Source organism: Olea europaea, unplaced genomic scaffold, assembly GCF_002742605.1.
Source record: "Olea europaea var. sylvestris unplaced genomic scaffold, O_europaea_v1 scaffold2131, whole genome shotgun sequence".
Classification (NCBI taxonomy): Eukaryota; Viridiplantae; Streptophyta; class Magnoliopsida; order Lamiales; family Oleaceae; genus Olea; species Olea europaea.
Genome location: NW_019239275.1, coordinates 221,056 through 228,785, shown reverse-complemented (window position 1 = coordinate 228,785; position 7,730 = coordinate 221,056).

Here is a 7,730-nt window from a genome sequence, read left to right as displayed (position 1 = left end):
ATGTGCAATATATGTTTTGGTGGTTATAAAGAAAGAAAAATCCAAAACTAGGATTATTTTATTTGTAGTAGCAGTATAGTCGTCCGAACAAGGTTTCATCATCCATCTTCATGCACAATGCAGGGAACACTTTGAATCTACATAAAAGGACATGTGGAGAGTGAGAAAATTGCATCACTACTATGTGATGGTGTGAAAAATGTTGTGCTAAAATAGGAATAATGAAAGTGAGAAAAAGTGCATCATTAGATGTAGTGTGACTAGGTATACCTTCTCTAAATACTCTGGTTTCAAAGTACCCCATGGATTTCTTCCACTTCCATAACTGGGAAGATTTAGAGCAACTACAGACCTCACACTGTGATATCAAAATCCCAGGTTAACTTAAGCAAAATGTAGGTAAGAATCATCTAGATTGTCACTGAACAATAAATATTTTAAAGAATTCAGTACACGTTCAGATCGTGTCATCTAAATATGTGGCAATAAACAAACTGAAAAATACATGCAGTAAACTTTTCTATGCAACGAAATCAACCTTGATGGAATAGGAATTTGCACCCATTCTGGAGAATTGACCTTCTTGAGATATATCCTCAAGATGTTATTTAGTCTCCTGTATAATAACAATACAAAATGTAAAGCCAGTAAAGTTTAGAATAAGTATGTAAGATTGTATCTATCTATATCGAGTACAAAATGCACAAATTACCACAATGTATAGACAATTATTTACGCTTGACTACTGTACACAAAGCATAAAATCAGACACGGAATTATCCACTACGGGAACACAACTAATGGCTACTCTAGTTAATCAAAGTTTAAGCATGTAAATGAAAAGTTAGAATCCAAATAAGCCTTGTAAGCATTTAACATATTAAAGTACATTGTGCTTGTTGAGGACTCAAAGTTGTATTGCATAGGGATGTCAAGCTGGGATATTTCCAGAAATCATATCGACGATTTAAGCATCAATATTTATTAAAGTAGTGCCTCGGCGAGATAACCTGTAGTATATACGCCCAGAGAAATTCTCAAGTAAATTAAGACAGAAACATGGATTTTAGGAAAAAGAGATCTGAATTCAGAATCTGAGGCAGCAGCGTAGAGTAGGAGACTTACAAAAAGGGACAAACCAACAGATAAATGTCCAAGAATAAGCCACAACTCTAGACATTCAAGTTCCCATTACCAACTTTACTGTTAACTTATATACTAAAGAAATGGAGAAAATGAACAATGAAATTGTAGTAAGGCAACTTTCTTAAGAATTGAATAACGGGTGGGCTATTTCTTTGAAATAAAATTGTGCTCAATTTCATGTGAGGCAATTCCACCAAGATCTTTTTCTGTAATTAGGGAATGAATCCACAAAAAGAAAAGAAAATGTAAATAACTGTGAATTCATAATATAAAAATAAGAATCAAAATGCATTTGCAATACAAAAAATTAAGAAATAAAATGCCAAGTTTAGATTTAAGTGCATAGGGAAAAGTTTCAAATATTATGAGATAGTGGAAATGTAGATACAACTTTCATTCCCCTTGACAGCCATCCAAGAGTACCAAAAATTCCCAAAACGAGCAATTCTGTAAATGTGAGCAAGAAAAATTCAAAGATAATAATTTTCTAACCTCAAACCTGGATCACTGCTGCATGGTGTGAAGAACCAGCCTTGCTTGCAACTATATCCAGAATAAATTATCTGCAGTGAAGAGGATCAGTTCCACCTTAAATTTGTATGACAACTGGGAATGATTCATTATCATGTTTGATTTTCCAACCCTATGGACAAGTATTCAAATTAGCCTGAGCCTCCAAAAAAGCTTTAACAGAGTAAGACATAACCCACTCTCGATATTTTTTTGATCAGCTCATTGACAGGAGTCGATATTTTATCTATTTTGGATTAATGGCATCTAAGGGTTAGGGGATGTCATACTTGTTCTAATTTTTATACTCTTTGCGTCCCTTTAATACTTTCTTGGATGTTTACGGATAAATTTAAGAAGAGGAAGTACCCCACTCTCGATATGGCCAGCATTTTGAAGGCCACTGCCACCATTGGGGCAATGGCCCTGGAGCCTAATTTCATTGCTACCAAGGAGGTTAGTGTTGGGAATCTACTTATACGTGCACAGTGAAATTTAAAATAATTTTCGATTCCCACCAAGAATCGTCTTTGTGTTTAGACAAAAATTATGATAAGATTGTACCTTTTCCAGATCTGCAATCTTTTTGCTTTTCTTTTCGTTCCATCAACCTTGATTCGCCACCACAGCTGTCCAATTGTCCAGCCTTCAATGGTAATCCACACAGAGAATAAGATTGCAGCTTCTAGGGTTTTCTCTTATGCCAGCAAGAATAATGAAAATCATATGGATCTCAAACCCTAGCTATGTATTTACATAAATCCAAACGGACTCGGCCTGGTCCGGTCCAATATTTAATTAATCCAATTAATTAAACCCGATCCGTGAATTAATTAATCCAATTAATTAATTCAAAAATATAAATAACAAATCCAATTAATTAATTTATCCAACGATTGTTAAATTAACAAATTGGCAATTTGTAATCTTCCAATTCTCTTTTGTGTGCGACCCATTAGGTTCCCGACCACGATGCCTAACATCGTGAAATATTATTTTGATCTAATCAAAATTGATAAATTAAAACACCCTTTTAATTTATCGTCAATTCACACTCGTCGTCCCTGATTGACATCTAGCAATGTGTCAGGGCAATACATGTGATGAAAAATGTCATGTGGTATGAGAAAACCAAATTCGTTCGTTTACCGTGAAACTATATTCCCTTCCTCAATATGATCCGATCAATTACGAGATATGGAATTGTGTCAACTCGATCATCGATCATATCTTTCACTCCACTATTAAGTCAATATAAGTCAAAAATTCGTTTTCGACTTATGACTACACCTTGGCCAAGGATTTCGTTATCGACTTAATTGAATGAAATGCAAATCATAATCTCTTACTATCTAAGAGTGACGAATCCTTTATTGATCAATCACAACCTTCATACGATTCTTGACATACCCGAACGATATCGTATTAGCGGCCCTTTTCAGAGCAACATCCAACACCGCCAAAGTATGACTGTCCTCATATAAGGTACCATGACGACCTCAAGTCAAAGGACCAATTCCATTACCGAACGTTATAGATTGACCACTGACACTCAGATAGTTATCCATGTGGAATCTCTCAATGGGTCTCCAATGTTTTGTTCTATAACAAAATATCCACGTGTTCATTTAAGTGTCACCACACTTTAACTTGTGAGATCAGTTACTTACTTCACAAGTAAGAAATACCACATGTGATGGTCTATCTGTAATAACGATATCCGTATCTCGTTATTATTTACGACCATGGATGATTTAAGATTTAATCAGATGTAATTTGTATCTCACAATNGTGCTTGGTTCCCTCTAGAGCTGCTGTTCACTATGTAGCTTGTCAATGGGGTGTTTCGCCTCCCGGGCAGAATTCCTTTATGCGTTCTGTGTTTCACAGTCCATATAGGGGCCTCTATATATGGTATCTACCTCATGTATTCGAGCCTCCTCTTGAGCTTGATGACCTTTGCGCCCTTCTTTGGGCCTTTCCACATTTTTCTTCCTCCTCTTACGGGGAGATATTTTCCTCTAGTGGAAAGCGGCCTCCTCACACCCAGCTTGCTGGTCATACATAGGTAGGAGCCATTCGCCAAAGATGAATCATTTCTTTTTTCGCCCCTGGGACTTGCTCGGCGAGGGTGACATGCAAAGTCCCAGCAATCCGCAATGAGTGGTGATATGAACAACACTGGTGAGGACTTGGATTCTGCCTAGGCCTCGAGCGTTGCCCTTGGCCTTTTTCCCTACGGGGGGCTTGTTGTGCAGGTTCAACCTATCATGTGTTCGTGGCTGGCGTTATATCTTCATAAGCTACGGTCGATACCGTGTTCAAAGTGGTGGCTACAAGTGCCTACCTTGAGTTTTCGTTACCAGTTAAATTCATTTGGTAGTCCATAATATAGGAAGTCGGTCCTCTTGCATGCTGCCTTTGTTGGGGTGGAAGGCCTTGGCTAGCCCAGTTTCTATGCTCAATCAATTCCTTATTGATTATCTCTCGTCTCATCATTTCAAGCAACGCGTCATAGGTGGTGGGATCCTGGTTTTGCATATCTCTCCAAAATAAAGTATTCATGTTGAGGCCCCTTCTTAATGCCGACAAGGCTTCACGATCAATGACTTGCACGCAATACGTCATTTTGTCCGTAAAGTACGATAAGAAGATTTTCAAAGATTCCCTAGGCGCTTGTCTCATATCCTGGATGCTTTGAATGGGGGCCTTCCCTTTATTTTAAGAAAGTGGTTTTGAATTCTAGCCAGCTCCTTATGCTCCCAAGTGGTAGCCTGCTGTACTAGATTTCAACCACTCCATTATGTATCAAGTGGAAAGCTTTGCATGTCTTTGTCGGGATGGCGTCTCTCAAACTCATATGAATTTTATAAGTGTTTAAGTGTTTCTCTGGTAGCCTCTCCCATCATATTTCGGTACCTTTAGCATACATAGTAGCTCAACACTTGGGCATTTTTCAGGGCTCTCCAAAACAGTAAATTTTCGTCGTCGTCATCTAAGTCACAAGATCTCTGCTGTTCATTTGAATCATTGTTTTCATCGGCTTCGTATTTGGGTGTTGAATGAGAAAGGCCTACTTAATTCCTAACCTCCTCATCCCTCCTTTGATACCTATTTCTTGGTGGAGCAGTGCCAGGGCCATTTTCCTACCTTCCCTCCGGCTGCTGAATTGGAGGTGGGGGATGTACCCTTATGCGAGGCTCATGAGGCTGCTATTGCTACCTGGGCCTCGGCTCTACTGGGTTAATCCTATTAGACACACTGCTGGACCTCCTAAGCCTTTGTTTTGGCTCATACACTGGGAAGAAGTTATCTTCCATATTGTATAGGACCTCGGTGGGTCGACCCGAAGCATACTTGGAGGAGATATAGACCTCTACTTCCCTTTCAATGGGGCTAACTCCCCTACTGTGCCTAGAAGATGTGGCTCACCGATTTTAAACCTCGTTTTCTTGCTGATATTATCCGTGAGTTGCATAGAAAGGCATAGGATGACCTCCTTTGCCCTGTATCCGCATCAGTAACTCTTACATAACTAAGTTCTGGTTGGTGGTGTTTCTCATGTTGGTTACCATGGTAGCTATTTCCCTAGTAAGTTAGGCCGCCATTTGCATCCCACCTGTTTTATGGTGGTGGTGGGGTCGACAACGGCTAGTTGGGATAGTCGTTAGTGGGGTCACACCAACATTTTCTCTTACCCTCCTGGGGGATACATCTTCATTGAAGCTCATTTCCCTGGATCTCAACTTCAAATCTTTAATTTGTGGGGTTTTCTCTTGTTCTTTTTCAAGAACAAATCCTCTTCAAGGGAAATGCCCAAATATTTGTCTTACAGCAAGCTTTCACCACATGTTGCTCATGGTTATGGTATGGCTTCCCACAGAAGGGGCCAATTTGTTGATCTTGTTTTTTATTAGGGCCACGCGACGGACAACACATACCAGATCCACCCACGCACACACAAGACAAGCCCTACAAGCTAAGACACAACAATTATCTAGAACAGCCTAAAAAGGGATGTGGGAGCAACTCAAAGGCATGAGACGACAACTTTTAGAATCTAACATTACATTTGAAGAGCAATTGTACAATAATTATCAATCGTAGGGGATTAATGTTATGTAAACTCAGTTGTATTTTACGAGAATGAAATGGAGTGGACTATTTATGTATCTCTAGTATTGAGTTTTGTATGAAATATACATTAGCCTTATAATGGGAACATTGGGGAGTATTTATAGTAGTGCAAGGTGAATTGTGGCCCTCGGATGGGAGTACATGTGGTCTCATCTCCACAATCCATACATCTAATCCTAGGTATCATCATCTTTGACTTGTTAACCCACTTTATATTTATTTATTAAGTGGCAAACTCGCCACTTTGTTTGACAAGAGTTGACACTCAAACTCTATGATAGATGTCGCATTAATCATTCGAAAAAGATACTTGTAAAGGAGCAGATCTCTTGAAATGAGTGATAATGAAGGTGCCTCAGAAGCCATAGCTTCAGTTCATCGGCCTTGAAGTGAATTGTCTCGACCAATGCACTTTGAGTTTGGAAATGTCGATCCTCGATTGATGCCTTGATTGATTCGTACAGGCCTAGGGGCCTCGGTCACCATGCCACATGCCTCAGCTTAGGTGGGCCAATGGCCATAATGGGTCGAACAAATGAAGCCACTTGTGACGAAACGTAACAAATGGGACTCCACAGTCCTAAGTATTATTATAAGTATTAAAATTTTATTTATTATAATGCTCAATGCTACCAAGCAATATATAGAAAACATGAACTACATATCAAACTCCTAATTAGAAAATGCAAGTTATGTTGGTCAAAAAATATACAAGAACTGAAAGGTAATGGGTCCGTTGTATAGATTCTCTCTATCTTGATATATAAATATTAGGAAATAACCTTAGGTCCTTAACGAGTTTACTCAATCCACATGATTTGGTCATCTATGATAAATTGACAAATATGTGGATATATTTTAGGCTAGTTCCCTAGGAGAAAAGGAACAAATTAATGTGTAAACAATATGGATGGAGAATCTTAACATGCGAGCTTGACTTTTGTTTCTCTTTCATGTGGACTATATCAAATGTTAATTGTAAAATGAAATCATGTTTTATTGTCATCAATTTTATGACATTGAACAAGAGAGCTGTCTTAGATATTTGTTCCCTTACGTATTATTAACTTAATGTCTTCTTAGGTTTTACAAAAAAATATAGCATTTATAATATATGTCAGTACTAAATCGCTTCTTAAAAACATTTTTTTATTTGAAAGATACAACTAAAAATGTAGAGATATGTACCCAATAGCCCTCTATCTTCGGCCCTGAACCTGGCATTGACCATGGTGGGGTGAAATGGTCGACGCTGGTGGGCCATGGTCGCAGAATATATCATTACAAATAGGGAAAAAATCATAAATCAAGTATTAAGTATGTACCAAATCAATTTTCAGACATTAATTCTAAAAATGCAAAAATCAAGCATATATATAATTAATTAATTAATTATATATATGCTTGATTTTTGCATTTTTAGAATTAATGTCTGAAAATTGATTTGGTACATACTTAATACTTGATTTATGATTTTTTCCCTATTTGTAATGATATATTCTGCGACCATGGCCCACCAGCGTCGACCATTTCACCCCACCATGGTCAATGCCAGGTTCAGGGCCGAAGATAGAGGGCTATTGGGTACATATCTCTACATTTTTAGTTGTATCTTTCAAATAAAAAAATGTTTTTAAGAAGCGATTTAGTACTGACATATATTATAAATGCTATATTTTTTTGTAAAACCTAAGAAGACATTAAGTTAATAATACGTAAGGGAACAAATATCTAAGACAGCTCTCTTGTTCAATGTCATAAAATTGATGACAATAAAACATGATTTCATTTTACAATTAACATTTGATATAGTCCACATGAAAGAGAAACAAAAGTCAAGCTCGCATGTTAAGATTCTCCATCCATATTGTTTACACATTAATTTGTTCCTTTTCTCCTAGGGAACTAGCCTAAAATATATCCACATATTTGTCAAT